This window comes from Apium graveolens, chromosome 2 (genome assembly GCF_009905375.1).
Source record: "Apium graveolens cultivar Ventura chromosome 2, ASM990537v1, whole genome shotgun sequence".
Classification (NCBI taxonomy): Eukaryota; Viridiplantae; Streptophyta; class Magnoliopsida; order Apiales; family Apiaceae; genus Apium; species Apium graveolens.
The window spans coordinates 41,625,069-41,649,418 of NC_133648.1; positions in this window are offsets into that span (position 1 = coordinate 41,625,069).

A 24,350-nucleotide genomic window follows, 5' to 3' on the forward strand; every position below is an offset into this window, starting at 1 on the left:
TTATAAATGATATGTCATTGATTATGTGACGTATTATGTGTTATATGTGATATGTTGGTTGACTGTCGGTTTATATATTCGATGTTTACTGATTATTGCGTAACTTTCAATCCGTTAATCAGATTTGGGTAAAACGAAGGGTAGAAAGAAGTATGTGTTGAATAGAATTCTATAAGTCGATTATTGATAGATGCTTATGATATGTGAGCAGAAGAGGCAAGACGTAGGAAAGGGAAACAGATAGTTGAGGAGTAAGACGGTTGTGATTGGAAGCGAGTGCAGTGTAGTAAGCTAATACCAGGCAAGTGTTCTGATCTTTCTCGAGATATTGTAGTACTTGATAGTCTTGTTGATATTGCAAGTGCTTGAAGCACTGAAACCCAAACCCTGATTCCAGTTATTGTTCTTGAGCCATGAATCTTATTCTTTCTAGACCATTGATTGTTGTGTACCCAAACACGAATCTCAAGCATACGATACTACTCTACAAATACATGCAAACAAAATCCCAAACACTGAACTGAATTACTTTTATACTCAATCATTGCATCCTATGCTTTGAAAGCCCAAATCTTTGAAACCCTGAAATGTTGATTCTTTTGTTATCCAATTCTTTTATTACCCAGCATCCAAGCTTTTAAACTGACTTATTGACCCTTACAAGGATTGAAACCCTTTCATTGTTAAACACTTATTGTTGTTATTGATTCTGGTTATTGTTTATTATTGCATATTCTGTTATTATGTTAGAATTGGATTTTTTTTATAAAATTGTGGACCAGATTCGTGGTCAGACCATATAATGGTCAAGTTAGGCCAATGTGTGCCTTGGATCCAGTAGTTAGAGCAATGATGTGTGCCTTGCTCGGGGTTAGTGCGTGACTGATCAGCAGCCTAACCTTGTTTTTTTTTTAAAATAAAAGTATAATATCCAATTCTAAATCATAATCCATTGTTCACTTGATATTATAATCATATTCACCTGATGATCATTATTCTCAGTTTTGTCATTGTGACTTGCTGAGCTAGTTAGCTCATTTGTGCGATGTTGTGTATATTCTTTTCAGTTAAAAAGGAACCAGTTGGTAATGAGGATCCCCAGTCCTGCGCGAGAGCTAGGGGTTCAGGTTGAGGAAGCTGAGCTAGTAGGCTTCTTTTGGGATAATTTAAGTTTGTAAAAGTTGTAATAATGTTTAATACTCAGTTTGAGTTTGGAATAGTTGGGATTTGAACGGTTTGTAATATATTAGTGTGTTTGGCTTGTGTGCATACTTTAACCTATTGCGGTCCGTGGTGGTTGGTAAGTAGGGTCACTGCATATATTATTATAATTTTTATTATTGTTATAAGAAGGTTATAAATAAAGTGTGTGTGTGGACCCCAAACTTCTGACCCGGGTTTGGAGGGTGCCACAAGATTAGCAGAGTCAAGCTACGTATCCAGCCAATTGCTAACAGGTTAACACGTGTTCACGAGAATAAATACGAACCGTTTAAGGCCTGGTTTGATCTGAAACTCGTAATTACGAACCGAGTCACGCTTAAAATAATTTCAGAAGATTACCAAAATAGTCTTAAAATGTTAGAAATATCCCGAAGTTTAAGAAAACATAAATTTCGAAATTTTAATATAATTTTTGAAACACAATTTATACCCGTTTTAAACAAATAAATGAAACAACGCGCGGGTGAAATTAATCCCGAAAATTTCCAAAATAATTTTAAAATTCTCGGAATATTCCAAACTTAAATAAATATGAGTTTCATATTTTTTGAAGAATTCTAGAATTTAATATGGATTTTACAAATAAAAGTAATCAGAGAATCATTCAGGCCTAAATAATTAATGAAAGATTGATTTCTAAATTTTATAAAATCCCATAAATAATTATTGTAATTATAAAATCATAAAAACAATTTTAAAGATATTCCAAATATTTATATAAATAAGTTTGCACTAAATCCACTTTTGAAAGTGAAAACAATTCCATACCACTCCATAATTAATCATGCGAACAACCCGGTACACCATAAATCACACATCGCTGCTAATTAAATAACACATAGCGGTTAAAACTAATACACATATTCTATTTATTTAATAATTCCCATAGTTACATATTTAAATAATTCAAAAATACACGAGTCGTTATTAGTAGGAGTTGGAGTCTGGGTTTTGGATGCATCTTTCTTTGGTGGTTTAGACTTAGGCTTTTCATTAGGATGTGTCCCGAAAGATTTGGGAATCCTAGGAGGAGCCATTTCTGCATAAGTTATGAAATCAATATTAGTAAACAAAGCAAAAAGGCGCGCCTATAAGTTAGCGAGCGCCCAAACAAGATTAAAGCCGCTATTAAAGGCACGGTACATGTGTTTATGATATACATCAGGGAAATATGCATGCAAGTACAAAGCTGTTAGGTCACACTTTCACTGTAGAGGGGGTGAATACAGTGCTTATTACAATCAAATCAAACTTCAAGAACTTATGTAACAGAAAACAAACTTTATTGAAACAATAAACTCTGTTACAATCTGGAACTGTTATCTCTCAGTGATGAACAAAATATCACGAGAGCTGCTAGGGTTATATTAAATAATATTCTTGATAATGATAACACTTATAGTGTAAACCCTATGTCTGTGTTTATATACTACACAGTTACAAGATAATCGCTAATTGATATTGAATATAATTCTGCTTCCTAATATATATCAATCAGATATCTTCTATTCCAAGTATTCCATTCTTCACGGAATTCCTTCTTCATGCATATCTCTTCTTATGTTTATCTTGATCTTCTTAACTTTAATCAGCTACTGTCCTTATCTGATCGTTCTTCAGCACTTAAGTTCTGATATCTATCTCCTGATGTTTATCTCCTGATAACATAAGTACTGATATCCCTTAAGTTCTGACTTCCAGTATAAGAACTGATCAACAGTTAAGTACTGATTTGTCCTGTTCAAATAAGATCTGAAATCTAAATATAAAACATATTAGCCATGACATTATCAAATATATCTAACAATCTCCCCCAACTTGTAAATTAGCAAAATATACAAGTTTAACAGATATTTGATGATGTCAAAAACATTAAGTACAAATGCATGAGAAATAGACAAGATAACTACAACTTACAGTCCTTAAAGCTTTTACCAATTCAACTTCTGATAACAACTTTGGTCTGTATACACATCAGAATTTAAGTAGTTGTAGATCTTTGACTTGGCTTCATCATTTTCTGATCTCTCTGACGTCAGGAGTTGTTCTGAGATAATTCTTCAACAAACATTTCTCAGCATATCTGAGTTCATCAATCATTCTCCGTTTGACATCTTTAAGCTCTGCATTATCTTCACCAATTTGAAATATTGCAGCTCTGAGATCATTAATCTTTGCTTTTCTCAACTCCCGATCTAGTCTTATGACATAAGCTTTGTTAGACTCTAGATTGAATTCAAGCCCCTTAATACCAAGATATGTTCTGATCTGTGCAGTATTAGGCTCCATATCAACAATATCACCATTGTGATTTCTGTACTTTGGAACATATCTGCTGTCAGACTTAACAGAATAAAGCCTTTTCTGTCTCTGAATCTGTTCTTTCAAGTAGCTTGCAGCAGTCTCTGTTATTCTGTCATCCACTTGAAGTAAGAAAAGTACATACTCCAATTCTTCAAAATACTTCAAAGGAATGGCATTTTGTCTTATATGATAAACCCTACCATCTGTCATGAAATACAACATGATGTATTCTTTCAAGTAGGTATGGTAAACCATCTGTACAGATTCTAGTTGATTCAATCTCTCAGGAGTTGCTCCAATACCTGGTTCACTCAAGGAAGTTGGATCATCGGTAGTGTTGTGTACTCTTCTTTCATCAGCACTTCCCAATCCAGTTTTATCTCTAGCTTCCTTTCCAGTAACTACTCTTGCTTCAAAACCACTTGGAGTAGTCTTCAAAGATTGAGTCTGTTTTGCTTTAGTGAATCCTGGTAGGAGTGTTTTAGATTTATTTTCTGATATCAAGTTAACTTGAGCACTGTCAGAGGTTACTTGCTTCTTCTGAATATCAGAACTTACAATTTCTTGACTCTGAACAACTTGAGCCATGTCAGAGGTTGTTTTAAGAACTTTTCTTGAAGTCAGAGCAAGATCATCTTTTCCATCAGTAATTTCTTCTTTTTCAGGAGGTACATAAGGCTTGATAGGTTCACCAACCTTTTCTTTACCCTTGGATCTTGGATCTATCTGTGGTTGTGATCTAGCCAAAGTTTCTTCAGTATGTATCCTTTCTTTGATCACAATGCCTTTAGGTTTTGGAAGTAACTTTTTACCAGAAGCTTCAGATTTAGATGTGACTTTCTCTGATTTAAGTCTGGCTTCTTCTTCCTTTAAACTTTCCAAGTCCATCCCTGGATTTTCTTGAAGAAATAACTGTCTTGACATTTCCTCATCAAGATCTAGAAGTTCATCAGAACTTATCCTTTTACCAGCAGCAGAACTTATTCTTTTCCCAGTATCAGAACTTGTTCTGTGACTAGCTTGTCTTGATGTAAACCTTCTACCTTGACTATGACCACTACCCATTCCAGAGTTTCCTTGGTCATCTTTTCCATCATCCTTTCCTTGCAGTGACTTGTTGGTTTTGCATTTGGACTTAATTACCTTCTTCCCCTTTTTGGCATCAGCAGGTAATAAAAGAGAGATAAGTAGTTCCACTGAGGTCTGGATTTCAGTAAGTTGCGATTGCTGAGAAGCTTGATTTGTCAGAATTTGATCAATCTGAGCTTGTTGCTTCTCTTGAGTTTTCTCAATATAAGCAACCCTGACAATGGTAGGTTGGAAGAACTTTTTCTTATCAATTTTCCAAACTTGTTCCTGTTTGATAAAGTTCTCCTGAATCTTGTGTAGCTCTGCATGAGTGTTGGAATGAAGACCTTGTAGATGTTTAGTACTCAATGCAGTGACTCTAAGCTGGGTTTTAAAATCATCAGAATGTAACATGTCATCAGCTTTAGTCAAGTGCTCAGCAAGATGTAAAGCATTTGGAACACATGAAACTGAGTTCCATTCCTTAGTCCACTCCTGACCTGCAGGAGTTTCACTCCAAGGTACTGGTGCATCCCTGATAACAAACTCCTTTACCAGTTCAGACTTAGGAAGAGTCAGTGGAGGAGTATGTCCTGAAGGACCTGCTTCATCAGCATCTACAGTTGTAGCAGCCTCACCAGTATCTCCAACATTTGCAGCATCAGAACTTAGAGAATCAGTATCTTCTGATAAGACAACTGTGTGAGTAGCAATGGAGGCTTCAACATCCTCTAATTGCTGATCTGATACTAAGTTCTGATCAACAGCCATATCCTGATGTTCACCTAAAATCTGATCATCAGCATCTTGATGCAGAGAAGGTGTTAGTGATAACTCAGGAGTTTGAACAGCATCAGTAACAGGTGTTGTGGAAGGATTATTTGCTGTTGGAGCTTCTAAGAAAAGTATTTCAGGCACAACCAGGTTCTGAATATCAATTTCAGTACTTGTGCCTGGAGCAACAAGAGACATAGAAGGTGAATTAGCCTTGTCAGATACAGGTGCCTGAGATGGAGTTGATGGAGAAGAAGTGACTGGAGCAAATTCCTTGTCTTGTGAGATCAGAGATTCCTGATCCCCTTCCTTAGCTGCTTCCTCCTCATCATCTGAAACTGGCCTTTGTGCCCTCTGTTTCTTGTACTTCCTTGTTGATTTGGATTCCTTGGGAGTTTCAGGAACCGTCATACGTCTAAGCCTCTTGAGAAGCCTAGAACCCCCAATTGCAGAATCCTTCTGAGAAGTTGTCTTCTCAGCTTCATATACCACAGGTTCTGAAGAGGGAATCTGATCCTCAGAATCTGATTCATCTCTCAAAGTAATCCTCCTCTTCTTCTGAGATGTTTGAGGAACAGTCTTTGTTCTCTTTGGCTTAGAGGATGTAGGCTTCACAGTAGGTGCTGAAGAAGAAGGTTGAGCAGTCTGTGAAGTGGAGAGATAGGATGTTAGATATATTTGATAATGTCATGGCTAATATGTTTTATGTTTAGATTTCAGATCTTATTTGAACAGGACAAATCAGTACTTAACTGTTGATCAGTACTTATACTGGAAGTCAGAACTTAAGGGATATCAGTACTTATGTTATCAGGAGATAAGCATCAGGAGATAGATATCAGAACTTAAGTGCTGAAGAACGATCAGATAAGGACAGTAGCTGATTGAAGTTAAGAAGATCAAGATAAACATAAGAAGAGATATGCATGAAGAAGGAATTCCGTGAAGAATGGAATACTTGGAATAGAAGATATCTGATTGATATATATTAGGAAGCAGAATTATATTCAATATCAATTAGCGATTATCTTGTAACTGTGTAGTATATAAACACAGACATAGGGTTTACACTATAAGTGTTATCATTATCGAGAATATTATTTAATATAACCCTAGCAGCTCTCGTGATATTTTGTTCATCACTGAGAGATAACAGTTCCAGATTGTAACAGAGTTTATTGTTTCAATAAAGTTTGTTTTCTGTTACATAAGTTCTTGAAGTTTGATTTGATTGTAATAAGCACTGTATTCACCCCCTCTACAGTGAAAGTGTGACCTAACAAGTGGTATCAGAGCCTTCTGTTAACACACATACAGTTAAAGATCCAAACACAATCATGTCTGACACAGAAACTCCAACTAAGCCTACCAAAACTGAGGAATCATCAAAGACATCAACTCAGAGTCGATATGAGACTATCAGAGTTCCCATATTGAGACCATCTGAATATCCCATATGGAAGGTAAGGATGACCATGTTTCTGGAAGCAACAGATCCAGAATACCTTGATAGAATCAAGGAAGGGCCTCACAAACCTACCAAGCTCGCTGTTGTAGTTGTGAAGCAGCAATGACCGTACCAAAGGAAAAGAGTGATTACACTGCTGAAGATATAGCATCTATTGCTAAGGATGCCAAGGTACGACACTTATTGCATAGTGCCATTGATAATGTAATGTCAAACAGGGTAATCAACTGCAAGACTGCTAAGGAGATATGGGATGCACTGGAGACAAGGTGTCAAGGAACTGAAACAGTTAAGAAGAACAGGAAGACAATACTCACTCAAGAGTATGAACATTTTGACTCTAGGACTAATGAGTCATTGACTGATGTATATGATAGATTTGTCAAACTCTTGAATGACTTGTCATTGGTTAATAAGGAGTATGATCTTGAAGATACAAACCTTAAATTCCTGTTAGCTCTTCCTGAATGTTGGGATTTGAAGGCAACAACAATAAGAGACAACTACAATCTTGATGAAACAACTCTTGATGAAATCTATGGAATGCTCAAGACTCATGAACTTGAGATGGAACAAAGAAGCAAGAGGAAAGGAGGAAAGTCAAGGACAGTTGCTCTCAAGGCTGAAGAGGAATCCCCCAAACCACCTTCCTCAAAGAAAGACAAGGGTAAAGCTCTTATCATAAAGTCTGATACTGAGTCATCAAGTTCTGAGAGTGATGATGACTCAGATTCTGAAAGCTTGCCTGAAACTGATGCTGATGAGGAGATGATGAAGCTGTGTGCTCTTATGGTGAAAGGAATCACAAAGATTGCATACAGGAAGTTCAGGAAGGGAAAGAAGTTTTCCAGGAAAGGCATAAGTTCTGATAAGAAGAATTTCAGAAGATCTGAAGGAAGAGGAGGAAAGTATGACAGAGGAGATTACGCTAATGTTAAATGTTATAATTGTGGTGAGAAAGGCCACATATCTCCTGATTGCAAGAAGACCAAGAGTGACAAAGGCAAAGCTCTTGTCACAAAGCAGAAAAGCTGGACAGACACCTCAGACTCTGAAAGTGAGGTGAACTATGCATTGATGGCAAATGCTGATAAATCAAGTTCTGAGAGCAGTTCTGAAGCTGCTGAAACAAAGGTACCTCAGACTACTTATGCTTTTCATACTGATGATATTAATGAGTTGAGAAGATATCTTAAAACCATGTTTGTTAGTTATAGAGATCAAACTTTAACATGTGAAAGATTAACTTCTGAAAATCTTGCTTTTAGGAAAAGAAATGATTTCTTAGAAAAAGAGTTAGTCATGTTTCATCAAACTCAGCAGGATAGAGATGATGCTTTTTATGTTAGGGATGAAGTGCTAAAAATGAATGAATCTCTAAAAACTGAGTTAGAAAAGGAGAGAGAGATTATCAGAACTTGGACTAACTCTGGCAAAACAACTCAAAATTTGCTAAGTAGTGGAAACTGGAAAGAGGGCTTAGGCTATGGAGAAAATAAAAATGAAAAAGGAACTGTAGAAATTAAGCCTGTTGATAAGCAAAAGCCGAAGTTAAAACCTGTTAAGTTTGTAACTGAAAAATCTGAAAATGAGAAATCAGAAGTTAAAAAGGAATTAGCTTCTGACAAACTAAAACAGGAAAAGACAGCTGAAGTTAACATAGGCTTAATGACAAAGAAGCAGCTTAAGCATAAGCTGAAAGATGTTAAGAATGCAAACAAGGTAAAATCACCTAGGAAAAACAGGAATGGAAAGGAAGGTGTGAATAAAAGCAATAACTATAAATCTGTTCCTGATGCTCCTAGGAAAGCGTGTAATAACTGTGGAAGTTCTAACCATCTGGCTTCTTTTTGCAGGAAAAATAAGAATATTAACTCCTTATCTTCAAAATCAGGAGTTAAGAGTCAGTCTGTTAGATACAAACCACAAAATCCTTGTTTTCATTGTGGTAGTTTATGGCATTCCATTTATACTTGTAAGGAATATCATAGTTTGTACTATGATTATTATCAAATAAAACCTTCTTTAAAGAAAGTTTCTGTTGTTCCTTCTAGTGTAAGTTCTGATTCAAAGTCTGGTAGTATAAGTTCTGATGAGAAAAATGTTAACATAAAATCTGATGCTAAATCCGCTGCAAATGTTAACAAACCTAAAAAGGCCAAAGGATCCAAGCAAATCTGGGTCCTTAAAACTAATAATTAGTGGTCTTTTTGATTGCAGGGCAACAGGAAAAATATTTTAGTTCTGGACAGTGGATGTTCAGGACATATGACTGGAAATAAGGCCCTGCTATCAGACTTTGTGGAGAAAGCTGGCCCAAGTGTTTCTTATGGAGATGGCAACATTGGAAAAACTTTGGGATATGGCAATATCAATCTTGGGAATGTCATCATTAAAGATGTAGCTCTGGTCTCAGGACTTAAACACAACTTATTGAGTATAAGTCAAATCTGTGACAGAGGTTATCATGTTGATTTCTTTGCAGAACATTGTGAAATAGTTAGTAAATCTAAAGAAAAAATTGTTCTGAAGGGATTCAGGCGTGGTAACATTTATGAAGCTAAGCTTTCAACAAGTTCTGATGGTTCTGCAATCTGTTTAGTGAGTAGAGCCTCAACTGAAGAAAGCTGGAATTGGCACAAGAAACTCTCTCATTTAAACTTCAACAAGATAAATGAACTAATCAAGAAAGATCTTGTGAGAGGACTGCCAAAATCAGTGTTTGTTCCTGATGGTCTTTGTGACTCATGTCAGAAGGCTAAACAAAGAAAATCTTCGTTCAAGAGCAAGACTGAATCATCAATTCTTGAGCCTTATTATCTACTTCATGTTGATCTATTTGGTCCAGTGAATGTCATGTCTATTGCAAAGAAGAAATATGCGTTGGTCATAGTGGATGAGTTCACCAGATACACATGGGTGTATTTCTTGCACACAAAAAGTGAAACTGCATCTATCCTGATTGATCATGTCAAACATCTGGATAAATTGATCAAAGATTCTGTGAAAATTTTGAGGAGTGATAATGGCACTGAATTCAAGAATCTGATAATGGAAGAGTTCTGCAAAAATCATGGAATAAAGCAGGAATTTTCTGCTCCTGGAACTCCACAGCAAAATGGAGTTGTTGAAAGGAAGAATAGAACTCTCATTGAAGCTGCACGAACAATGCTTGAAGAAGCAAAGCTTCCAACCTATTTCTGGGCTGAAGCTGTGCAGACTGCTTGTTTTACTCAAAATGCAACACTCATTAACAAGCATGGAAAAACACCATATGAGATGGTGAAAAACAAGAAGCCAAATCTCAAATACTTTCATGTATTTGGATGTAAGTGTTTTGTTCTCAAGACTCATCCTGAACAGCTATCCAAGTTTGATCTAAAAGCTGATGAGGGAATCTTTGTTGGATATCCACTTTCTACAAAAGCCTTCAGAGTCTATAATTTGAGAACAAAAGTGGTCATGGAATCTATCAATGTCTCTTTTGATGACAAGAAGATCACTGGACTTGAAGATTGCATTGATCATGATCAGCTGAGATTTGAAAATGAAGATTCATATTCTGATACCTCAAGTCCTGACAGTCTAAATCCTGATACTGTAAATTCTGATGGATTAAACTCTGATGTTATTGAAACTGTGGTGACTACGTCAAATGAAGATGCACCAATGCAGGGGGAGCATACTCAAGATATTATCACATCTCAAGAAGCATCAGAACATACATCTGGCTCTTCAAATTCTGATTCGTCAAGTTCTGATAAGCCAAGTACTGACAGTACTGAAAATCTAAATACTGAAGGATCCAACTCAGAGAGCATAGTTTCAGGGGGAGCATCAGAAAATGAAACCGAAGACAGCATGAATCATGGGGGAGCATCCAGTTCTAGAGAAAATCTTCCATCTGCAAGGAAGTGGACAAAATCACATACACCTGATTTGATAATTGGAAATCCTGAGGCAGGTGTCAGAACTAGAACAGGTACTTCGAATGAATGTCTTTACAATTCTTTTCTCTCTCAGACTGAGCCAAAGAAAGTGGAAGAAGCTCTTCAAGATGCTGATTGGGTGCAAGCAATGCAAGAAGAGTTGAATGAATTTGAAAGAAACAAAGTCTGGACCTTAGTGCCAAGACCTAAGAATAGATCGGTTGTTGGTACAAAGTGGGTATTCAGAAACAAAACTGACAGTGATGGCATAATTGTAAGGAACAAGGCAAGGCTGGTTGCAAAAGGATATTCTCAACAGGAGGGAATTGACTATGATGAAACATTTGCTCCAGTTGCTAGGTTAGAAGCCATAAGGATATTCATGGCTTATGCTGCTCACAAAAAGTTTACTGTCTTTCAAATGGATGTGAAAAGTGCTTTTCTCAATGGAGAATTGGAAGAGGAAGTATATGTTGAACAACCTCCAGGCTTTGTAGATTCCAAACATCCAGATTATGTCTACAGGCTTGATAAAGCACTTTATGGACTTAAGCAAGCTCCTAGAGCATGGTATGAGACTTTAGCTCAGTTTCTTCTGGAAAGTGGATTCAACAGAGGAACTATTGACAAAACACTGTTCTATCTCAACCATGGCAAGGACTTACTTTTGATCCAGATTTATGTTGATGATATTATTTTTGGGTCTCCAAATGACAAACTTTGCAAAAAGTTTGCCAACCTAATGCAGTCAAGATATCAGATGAGTATGATGGGAGAACTTAGTTATTTTCTGGGCCTTCAAGTCAAGCAGAGTGAAGAAGGAACTTTTATTTGTCAATCTAAGTACACCAGAAACTTGCTGAAGAAATTTGGAATGCAAGACTGTTCAAGTGCATCCACTCCCATGGCCACTGCAACAAAACTGGATAAGGATACTGGTAATTCAGTAGATATTACTGATTACAGAGGTATGATTGGCTCACTTCTCTATCTAACTGCTAGTAGACCAGATATCATGTTTGCTACCTGTCTTTGTGCAAGATTTCAAGCAGATCCAAGAGAACCTCACTTAACAGCTGTAAAAAGAATCTTTAAGTATCTTAAAGGAACAGCTGATCTAGGATTATGGTATCCTAGAGAATCAGATTTTAAATTAATAGGTTACTCAGATGCAGATTTTGCAGGTTGCAAAATTGACAGGAAAAGCACAAGTGGTAGTTGCCAATTTCTTGGAGGCAGGTTGGTTTCTTGGTATAGCAAGAAACAAAAGTCAATTTCCACATCAACTGCAGAAGCAGAGTATATTGCTGCAGGAAGCTGTTGTGCACAGATTCTCTGGATGAAGAATCAGTTACTGGATTATGGGTTAACATATTTCAAAATCCCTATTTACTGTGATAATCAAAGTGCTATTGCTATGACAGGTAATCCAGTTCAACACTCTATGACAAAGCACATCAGTATCAGGTACCATTTCATCAGGGAACATGTGGATGAAGGTACAGTGGAATTGCATTTTGTTCCCACAGATCAACAAGTAGCAGATATCTTCACAAAACCACTGTGTGAAGCTACCTTTACAAAATTGGTAAATGAACTTGGAATGATTTCAGGTTCTTTCTCTAAATCTGCTTAAACTTGTTCTATGTTATCAGACTTTATGCTCAGTATTTACAGAATTAATCTCTTTATGTATTCTGTGCATTAATTGATAAATGTTTTTAAGTACTGACTGTTGTCTGATACATATTTCTTAACTCTAATAAGTGATATATCTGTTTAAGTAATCATTCAATCCTATGAGGATAACTGTGCTAGATACTGACCTACTAGTCTTCAATAAACAAATGATCCCATGAAAGAAGTAATTATTTCTGTGGAAATCTTATGACACAAGCAAATTCTGATACTTGAGCTTAGTTTAGTTTACTTTATTCATCTTATTACTAAGTCCCAAATTAGAATAATGCTACTCATCTGTTTAAGTTCTGATTCTAGTAAAACTGCTGAATGTACTAAGTGCTGATAAACCTCTCTTATTAAAAAAAAACAAAAAAAAAAAACAAAAAAAAAACAAAAAAAAAACAAAAAAAAAACAAAAAAAAAACAAAAAAAATCAGGTACTCCTTTGAGATCTAGAGTAAAAATGTGAAAGGGACGACCCAAGTGCATTGCTGATATAAGTAAATATGCATTAGAAAAGCACAATATTTTTTCTTGGTGACTGTTCACACTCTATGATTACTGGAGAAATACTCTAATAATAGCATAAATTCTGATAAGCAGTCGTGACTCACTTACACTGAGAAGCCACTGTAAAAGAGAATTTTAAAGATGCATAAAATTAGCACAAAAACAGTTGAGGTGGACTCATGCATGAACTCATTTATCAGTAGGTTTTCAGGATAATGACAGCTCTTTAGAAAAATTTTAATTATGACTTATTTCTAAGATGTACTGAAGTAAATCAGACTTTACTCTTTGTCTGTTATTTAGCTTAATGCACACACTAATCACTCCATCTGAATGATGAAAATTTCTGTGGTGGTCTATGTTATTTTAGATAAACAGTCATTGTGTCATTTTTGCACAAATTCTGAGGACAAGTTCTAGTTACACGTTCTGATGATTAAGTTCTGACGTTCATAACTAAGAACTTGTATGAGTATTTACTAAGATGAGCATTCCTTTTTCGAGTTAAGAAATTATGTTCTGATGACTGTTAGGTTCTGGTATAGGTCTAAGTTCTGATTTCTCAGTCTAATCCTTTACTTGGCTTATCCTTGAATGAAATTTAATAACAGTCTCAGTTTGTACTCGCATATATTGAAGTGGAAGATTAATAGTCACTATGATCAGGATTAATGGTTTTGTACTTGAACAGTCCATTGTTTCTTGTGTCTTGTGCGGTCTAGACCATGATTCCTCTTTCCAATGACTGTTATTCTTTTTCAAAGTCTAGGGAGACGAGGTATAATTAATTCTACCTGTCAGCATTAAATATCTTTGCGTCTCTTGGCATTCTCTTGCCTATATACACAGCCACTTCACATTAGTCTTCTCATCACACTTGTATCACAAATTCAGTCTTGTTTTTCATTTACTATCACAAATGGCTGAATTTGGCTGGTTCTACAATTACGGTGATGAGACTGTGCATGTCTTTTTGAATGGAATTCCAACTCCCTACCCTATCACCAACATCCCTCACAATCTCTGGATTCAATTTCCAGAGGTTATCAAACGTGATCTGGTGGCCATTCGAAGAGACCTTCACCTTCGTCGTATCCGTCAGCAAGAGCGAATCATACGACTCGCCATCTTGTTTGTCAAAGATAGGAAGAGGAAGATGACTTAATCTCGTCTTCTTCCTGTTCTTCTTCATCCTCAGCTTTGTCAGGCTTCTTAGCTAGGACTAAAGCTGTTGACGTTAGGATTAGAAGCTTAGGGAAAATCTTGTATTGATGTAATTTCTATTTCATATATGTATTGACTTGATATATTAATGAAAACTGTTTTTACTTCAAGATTTTGTCTCTGAGTTATTTTATCTTGTGTTGTTAAATCCTGCTTGATATTCTGCGGTTCTGGAGGACTGGAGTTTTTGATGATGGTGGTAAACGAGGAACTCCCAGTATTATCTTCCAAGTGGGTGATTCATCCTATGTAGTCACTCCTGGTACAGTACGAAGAGCATTACATCTTCCAGAAGATTGTACCTTCTCTATACCAGAGGAATCAGAACTTCGGGGGTTAATGACTGATTTGAGATATGAAAAGAGTCTGACGAAACTTGGACAGTTGAAACGGGCTAATATCAGAAGAGAATGGAGTTTCTTCTTCGATTGCATCACCAAGGCTTTTGGCAACAAGTGTTCAAATTTTGATGCCATCCCAATTCTGAGTCAGCACATCGGGTATGCTATTATCCATCAAACTCATTTTGATTTTGCAACTGGAATAATTGGTTTTATTGGGGATAGGATGATAGAGGATCGAGATGTTGTTTATTTTGCTAGATTCTGTCAACTTATTTATACGTATTGTACTGCTGAACCCCAGTTAGTCAGCACTCAAACCCCACCTTTCAAGGTTGCAAAAAGATACTTTAACGACCTGATAAATGCTGACACAAAGAAATCAATGGTGAGACAATTACAGATTCCTCAGTCTGTGAAACAGATTCTGGTAAATGCTGATCCTGCTACTTACAAATCTGTTTACTCAAATGTTCAACCAACTCACCATAACCAAAATCCATCAACCTCAGTACCTACCTCTCATTCTACTCAACCTACCCTCAGAACTTATCTCAAATCCTATCTCTCCACTTCACAGACTGCTCAACCTTCTTCTTCAGCACCTACTGTGAAGCCTACATCCTCTAAGCCAAAGAGAACAAAGACTGTTCCTCAAACACCTCAAAAGAGGAGAAGCATTACTTTGAGAGATGAATCAGATTCTGAGGATCAGATTCCCTCTTCAGAACCTGTGGTAAATGAAGCTGAGAAGGCAACTTCTCAGAAGGATTCTGCAATTGGGGGTTCTAGGCTTCTCAAGAGGCTTAGATGTATGACGGTTCCTGAAACTCCCAAGGAATCCAAATCAACAAGGAAGTACAAGAAACAGAGGGCACAAAGGCCAGTTTCAGATGATGAGGAGGAAGCAGCTAAGGAAGGGGATCAGGAATCTCTGATCTCACAAGACAAGGAATTTGCTCCAGTCACTTCTTCTCCATCAACTCCATCTCAGGAACCTGTATCTGACAAGGCTAATTCACCTTCTATGTCTCTTGTTGATCCAGGCACAAGTGCTGAAATTGATATTCAGAACCTGGTTGTGCCTGAAATACTTTTCTTAGAAGCTCCAACAGCAAATAATCCTTCCACAACACCTGTTACTGATGCTGTTCAAACTCCTGAGTTATCACTAACACCTTCTCTGCATCAAGATGCTGATGATCAGATTTTAGGTGAGCATCAGGATATGGCTGTTGATCAGAACTTAGTATCAGATCAGCAATTAGAGGATGTTGAAGCCTCCATTGCTACTCACACAGTTGTCTTATCAGAAGATACTGATTCTCTAAGTTCTGATGCTGCAAATGTTGGAGATACTGGTGAGGCTGCTACAACTGTCAATGCTGATGAAGCAGGTCCTTCAGGACATACTCCTCCACTGACTCTTCCTAAGTCTGAACTGGTAAAGGAGTTTGTTATCAGGGATGCACCAGTACCTTGGAGTGAAACTCCTGCAGGTCAGGAGTGGACTAAGGAATGGAACTCAGTTTCATGTGTTCCAAATGCTTTACATCTTGTTGAGCACTTGACTAAAGCTGATGAAATGTTACATTCTGATGATTTTAAAACCCAGCTTAGAGTCACTGCATTGAGTACTAAACATCTACAAGGTCTTCATTCCAACACTCATGCAGAGCTACACAAGATTCAGGAGAACTTTATCAAACAGGAACAAGTTTGGAAAATTGATAAGAAAAAGTTCTTCCAACCTACCATTGACAGGGTTGCTTATATTGAGAAAACTCAAGAGAAGCAACAAGCTCAGATTGATCAAATTCTGACAAATCAAGCTTCTCAGCAATCGCAACTTACTGAAATCCAGACCTCAGTGGAACTACTTATCTCTCTTTTATTACCTGCTGATGCCAAAAAGGGGGAGAAGGTAATTAAGTCCAAATGCAAAACCAACAAGTCACTGCAAGGAAAGGATGATGGAAAAGATGACCAAGGAAACTCTGGAATGGGTAGTGGTCATAGTCAAGGTAGAAGGTTTACATCAAGACAAGCTAGTCACAGAACAAGTTCTGATACTGGGAAAAGAATAAGTTCTGCTGCTGGTAAAAGGATAAGTTTTGATGAACTTCTAGATCTTGATGAGAAAATGTCAAGACAGTTATTTCTTCAAGAAAATCCAGGGATGGACTTGGAAAGTTTAAAGGAAGAAGAAGCCAGACTTAAATCAGAGAAAGTCACATCTAAATCTGAAGCTTCTGGTAAAAAGTTACTTCCAAAACCTAAAGGCATTGTGATCAAAGAAAGGATACATACTGAAGAAACTTTGGCTAGATCACAACCACAGATAGATCCAAGATCCAAGGGTAAAGAAAAGGTTGGTGAACCTATCAAGCCTTATGTACCTCCTGAGGAAAGAAGAAATTACTAATGGAAAAGATGATCTTGCTCTGACTTCAAGAAAAGTTCTTAAAACAACCTCTGACATGGCTCAAGTTGTTCAGAGTCAAGAAATTGTAAGTTCTGATATTCAGAAGAAGCAAGTAACCTCTGACAGTGCTCAAGTTAACTTGATATCAGAAAATAAATCTAAAACACTCCTACCAGGATTCACTAAAGCAAAACAGACTCAATCTTTGAAGACTACTCCAAGTGGTTTTGAAGCAAGAGTAGTTACTGGAAAGGAAGCTAGAGATAAAACTGGATTGGGAAGTGCTGATGAAAGAAGAGTACACAACACTACCGATGATCCAACTTCCTTTAGTGAACCAGGAATTGGAGCAACTCCTGAAAGATTGAATCAATTGGAATCTGTACAGATGGTTTACCATACCTACTTGAAAGAATACATCATGTTGTATTTCATGACAGATGGTAGGGTTTATCATATAAGACAAAATGCCATTCCTTTGAAGTATTTTGAAGAATTGGAGCATGTACTTTTCTTACTTCAAGTGGATAACAGAATAACAGAGACTGCTGCAAACTACTTAAAAGAACAGATTCAGAGACAGAAAAGGCTTTATTCTGTTAAGTCTGACAGCAGATATGTTCCAAAGTACAGAAATCACAATGATGATATTGTTGATATGAAGCCTAATACTGCACAGATCAGAACATATCTTGGTATTAAGGGGCTTGAATTCAATCTAGAGTCTAACAAAGCTTATGTCATAAGACTAGATCGGGAGTTGAGAAAAGCAAAGATTAATGATCTCAGAGCTGCAATATTTCAAACTTGGTGAAGATACTGCAGAGCTTAAAGATGTCAAACGGAGAATGATTGATGAACTCAGATATGCTGAGAAATGTTTGTTGAAAAATTATCTCAGAACAACTCCTGACATCAGAGAGATCAGAAAATGATGAAGCCAAGTCAAAGATCTACAACTACTTAAATTCTGATGTGTATACAGACCAAAGTTGTTATCAGAAGTTGAATTGGTAAAAGCTTTAAGGACTGTAAGTTGTAGTTATCTTGTCTATTTCTCATGCATTTGTACTTAATGTTTTTGACATCATCAAATATCTGTTAAACTTGTATATTTTGCTAATTTACAAGTTGGGGGAGATTGTTAGATATATTTGATAATGTCATGGCTAATATGTTTTATGTTTAGATTTCAGATCTTATTTGAACAGAACAAATCAGTACTTAACTGATCAGTACTTATATTGGACGTCAGAACTTAAGGGATATCAGTACTTATGTTATCAGGAGATAAGCATCAGGAGATAGATATCAGAACTTAAGTGTTGAAGGATGATCAGATAAGGACAGTAGCTGATTAAGTTAAGAAGATCAAGATAAACATAAGAAGAGATATGCATAAAGAAGGAATTCCGTGAAGAATGGAATACTTGGAATAGAAGATATCTGATTGATATATTTAGGAAGCAGAATTATATTCCATATCAATTAGCGATTATCTTGTAACTGTGTAGTATATAAACACAGACATAGGGTTTACACTATAAGTGTTATCATTATCGAGAATATTATTCACTGTAAACCTAGCAGCTCTCGTGATATTTTGTTCATCACTGAGAGATAACAGTTCCAGATTGTAACAGAGTTTATTGTTTCAATAAAGTTTATTTTCTGTTACATAAGTTCTTGAAGTTTGATTTGATTGTAATAAACACTGTATTCACCCCCTCTACAGTGAAAGTGTGACCTAACACAATAATTTGCTCATGGAATTCTATTCAACACATACTTCTATCTACCCTTCGTTTTACCCAAATCCGATTAACGGATTGAAAGTTATGCAATAGTCAAGTAAACACAGAATATATAGACCGATAGTCAATTAACAAGTCACATATGGCATATAATGCATCACGTAATCAATGATATATCATTTATAAAGAAGTCTCGGGTCATAAATAGGCTTTCTGGTATTTAAAATAATTTTTAAAATATTTTTCGGAATTAAAACGGGTCGTTGGATCAATTTCGGGTTAATAAACAGGGTTCGGTTGGCCAATTCTGACTCCGAAATAATTTTAGAATAATTATCGAGCCTTGAAAATAATTTAGAATAATATTTTAAAGCTCGAAACTATTTTTCAGAATTTTTAAATTATTTTTAAATAATTAAATCTAATTAAATAATTAATTAAAATCAATTAATAATTAATTAAATCAATTAATCAATTAATTTTCAAATTAATTGACCAATTAATCAATTAGAAATTAACTGAAATTAATTAACTAATTAATTTAGATTTATTTGTGAATTAAAAATAATTTTCAGAATTAAAATAATAATTTTTAGAATTTTCAGAAATTAAAAACGAATTTTTATAATAAAAATAAATAGGAAATATGATTTTTAAAACAGAAATCCAATTTTTGCAAAGTCTGGAAACTACAGGGACCAAACTGCATCGTTTTCAAAACTATAGGTACTAAACTGTAATTTTCAGGGGGTCGCCGGAAAACAGTTGGTGATGGCCGGAGAACACGTTCCCGGCGTCCTCACCCCACCAACACCTCCAGATCACATCTACAGGTTACCAGGAACACAACCATGCAATCAAACAACCTAACAATCCCTGAGTTGGCCGAATTTGGCCGTGAAATTTTCCAGTTTCCGGCGAACATCGGAAAACTTCAAAACACAACTCCCTTCTCTACAGACCTCGTTGGTTCATGAAACTTATACGACTAGATTGCAAATTTCACAGAGAACACAACCCATTATAACACAACATCAATCTATCACAGAATAAGAAACCCCCAAATTTCAATTAAGAACATTCATACGGGTTATAAACCCTAATTTTAAAATTCGAAAATCAAACTCAAATTTGAACATGTTATTGAACTCCAAATCAGACGTATGACATATGAAAATCATCAGGAAAACAAGCTCTACAACATGCAATCATCAAATCATACAAACAATCATCCGAACAAAAATTCATATTTTTAATAAAATAAATTCGAAAATAAATAAATTTTTAGAAAAAAATAACCTTAATTTCTGCAGGTGTATGGATTACAGAATCTGGTAGAGCTCTTCAAGACCTTCAGATTGGTTACTCGAGCTTTCCAAACCGAATTCAATAACACCTCCAAATGCTTGTTTGATTCTTAGAACAGTTTTAGGAAATTAGGGGTTTTCTCTGAAAATTATATAATTATCTGTCTGCAATTGATTTTGATACGAAATAAAATACGGTAAAAGGCTATTTATAATTACGGAAAATTAGTATCCCGTTGGATCATTCCGGATATAAAACGGTACGTTTATTTTTAAAAACTGATCCAAACGGTATCGATTTTTCGGATAATTATCCAAATCAGTACAATTTGTACTGCGGTCTTGGTCTCAGCGCCTGGTTACACGTATTACGAAGTGATAATTGTGATAGTTTAATAAAAGCTCCCGTTTATCGAAAATACGGGTTTTATTGATAATTAAACGAATATTGTATCGAAAATGTTGCGCCGGGACCCGCGCAGGACAAACCGTACGCCGGATCAAAAAAGTCGAAACATGGAAAATGCTCGGAATATTACAATTGGGTTAGGAAGGAGTTCTCGAAAGAGTTTCGGGTTCCAAAAACATAACAACGGTTGACGTCGGTTGGTTCCCGTTTTTAAAAAATAGATTTTAATTACCCGGAAAAAGATTTTAGAAATTTCAGATGATTCTTATAAATCCATAAACCAACATAAAAATAATTAGGAAGATATGACAATTATCTAATATTTTATTTTGGACATATAAAAATTAAAATACTCAATTAATATTATTTTTGAATAACCAAGTACAGATAACACTTTAACAATTAACTCACAGAATAGATACTGAACACACATAATAATTATAATAGCAAAAATAATTATACGATATATCCCGGATATTACAATAGCTGCCTACAGACAGCTACCAGAAAGACTAGTGTTCAAATAGAAAGGAGATGGGGAAAGAACCTGGCCTCTTTACAGAATTCTGAATGAAGGCTACTATACCTTGATTAGAGTCTACTCAGCCATACAAAGGGATTCTGGCTTTATCAGGACTTCCAAGACTGAGATTCTCAACAAGATTGCCAACATAAGGAAAACTTGGAGGGAGCCCAATGCTTTGCCTAGAACATTACTCATTCAAGAAAGAGGAATTACAATTCACAAATCACCTCATTGGTTGATGGAGTTCAGAGACAACAAAGGAGTCAGAAGATTTTTCAGAATTGAAGATCAGCTCAAGATTGCCAGTAATGAAACTCTCAAGGATATGCAATCTAAGTTAGACATCAATGAAGAAGATGAAGCTGAATTTTACAGACAACTTCAACTTCAAATAGAGGAGAATGACAGGAGGCTAGGAAAGAAAACAAGGAATCAAAGGAAAAGAAACTAATTTGCTCAGGCTAAAGGAGCACCCTTGGAAACAATGTAACTCTTCAATTCCATCTCAGCATACACATTTTTGTAGCACTTTTGAATTTCTGTTTTATTACAGTTTATATATTTGTCAAGTGTTTTGTTATCATCAAGCTAAACCCAAATTTATGCATGCAGTTCTAGTAGACATAAATAGGGGGAGATTGTTAGGAATATGTGTATTAGTTTGATGATAAGTTAAACAAAACACTTAAGTAGAAATCTAGTGTTTGTAGCCTCAACGGATAAGACCATCTTGACTATCCGTTGAAGGAGTAGCTTTACTTAGCAATAAGTTTAGTATTGTAGCACATTTCATTCTCTGGATTCAAGTTGTAATTCTTAGATGTTGTAGGAAATTATCAGTCATGTTGACTACCAATGGATATGCAAATAGGAGGGCTAATTGTAAATATTTCATGCCTTGTAATTTTGTATAAGTGAAGAAGTATCAACGGATATTGAAGACCTTCAACGGATAAGAAACAAAGCTTCAACGGATGTCTCTAATGCTTCAACGGATAATATCCATCAACGGATAAGTGCTTCAACGGATAAAGACTTCAACTGATAATGCATCAACGGATAAGCTTCAACGGATAAAGCCTCAACGGATAAGGCATCAACGGATGAAAGCTTCAACGGATGCTTAGTTCATTAGCAGTTGATAGTGACAATTCACAAGCTGACAGAGGCACATGGGTTGACAGAGATAAACTGGAATGTGGAAGCCTCTAGGAGGAATCAAGAAAAATGCAGCATTTCCATTCTGATGCAAACAAGGAAGTATTCAAAGATTCACAGATTATCCTAGATTGCATTGGATAGAGAAATGAAGAAGAAACATGTGAAGAATCTTTTTAATTGTATTTTACAGTTTTGTCTTCACTTGTAAACTTGGTGATATATAAACCAAGTAGCAGCTAGTAATTAGACATGAATTTTTTCTGAGCTGCTTAGAAATATCCAGAGAGAAACTCATCTAGTTTGTACTAGGAAGCAGCTGTGATTTAATTCTTTGAATCACAGATTTTCTGAAATACACATCTCTGGTGGAACAACAAATCCACCAGAAAGTTTTAAGTTCTTTGTGTTCTTTACATTTGTGTTTGAATATATATCTGTCTGTATTAGCTTCAAGCAATTCACACACTTGTTCTCAAAAACACTTAGCCTTAGAAACTGCTCAAAACTTGAAAAAGTTTTGAGATTTACATTCAACCCCCCTTCTGTAAATCTCATTGTTAGTCCACTGGGAATAACAAGATTGTTAGATATATTTGATAATGTCATGGTTAATATGATTTATGTTTAGTTTTCAGATCTTACTTAAACAGGACAAATCAGTACTTAACTGAAATCAGCACTTATACTGAAGTCAGAACTTAAGTCATCAGTACTTAAGGTTCAGGAGATATTTATCAGAAGATAATATCAGGACTTAAAGGAAACGTTCAGATAAGGAAGGTGGCTGATTGATTAAAGAGAAGATCAAGACAAACGTAAGAAGAGATATGCATGAAGAAGGAATTCTATGAAGAATAGAATACTTGGAAGAAAAGATATCTGATTGATATATTTTAGGAAGCAGAATTATATTCCATATCAATTAGCGATTATCTTGTAACTGTGTAGTATATAAACACAAACATAGGGGTTTACACTATAAGTGTTATCATTATCGAGAATATTATTCTTTGTAACCCTAGCAGCTCTCGTGATATTTGTTCATCACTGAGAGAGGACAGTTCCGCATTGTAACAGAGTTTATTGCTTTGAATAAAGTCTGTTTTTCTGTTACTTGTGTTATTAGAATTCGATTTGATTGTGCTATACACTGTATTCAACCCCTTTCTACGGTGTGTGTGACCTAACATTTTACAATTTTAAAAGTTAAGACTTTAGCATTTTTTAAAGTAAGACTTTGGCATTTTTCATAATATAGTTAAAAATTATATAAGTTATGGACGAATTTTTTGTGTTAGCGGAGAAAAAAAATATTTACTATATTTTTTTTAAAAAGTATTTAATTAAAAAAAATATATACTCAGTTTTGTTGTAAAAATTATTAAAATATGGACTACTAAAAACGTAAAAGAGATATGTTAAAATATGAGTTAAGAGACTTTTAATTGGTTAAATGTGAGAGAAAGAAAACTAAAACTAAAATAAAATGATATTTTATTATATAAAATAATTATTATAATAAACCGTTTATGTTATAAAAATTCAAAATTGAACAAATTTGGAGGGCGCGTAGCGCGGGCAAAAAGTTCCTAGTTGTTTAGAATATTACTCTCTCCGTCCCATTAGATACTTAACATTTGAAATAAAAAGTTCGGCACGTATTTTATGACTCGTATTTAGTATAGTTTAATAAGTTATTTTTAAAAAAAAAAAATTCTAAATAAAAGTTCAAACATTAAACTTTTATTGGAAAAAAATAAATAAAAATAAGTTATGAAACTATACATAAGAATATTAAAATACATTTTAGACTCTCTATTTCATATATTAAGCCTTATATTAGGTGTCGAACTCTGTATTTTAAGCGTGAAAATCTAGCTAGACGTAATATATTTTCCCAACACTATGTAAACCCTTTTCACTATTAGTTGAGAATTTGAGTTGTGCGTGAACCGGCATGGACACTTGATTTTAAAAAGAAAGGACTTTGGGCTGTGCTGGTTTGCTAGGGACTCGGATTAGCGGATAAAAAGATGTTAATTGAAAAAGTGGTGGATGGGAGAATGACAAATGTAAATGTACGCTGATAAGCCTCAAATAAAATAATAAGAGAAAATTATTACTAACACTAGTAAACTAAATGATACTCCAATGAAAGATGATTCTAGAAGATACAACGTATCCCGCCCGGCCTCCGCGTCCCAACTCAATTCGACTACGTAATACAATCACTACACCCCCTA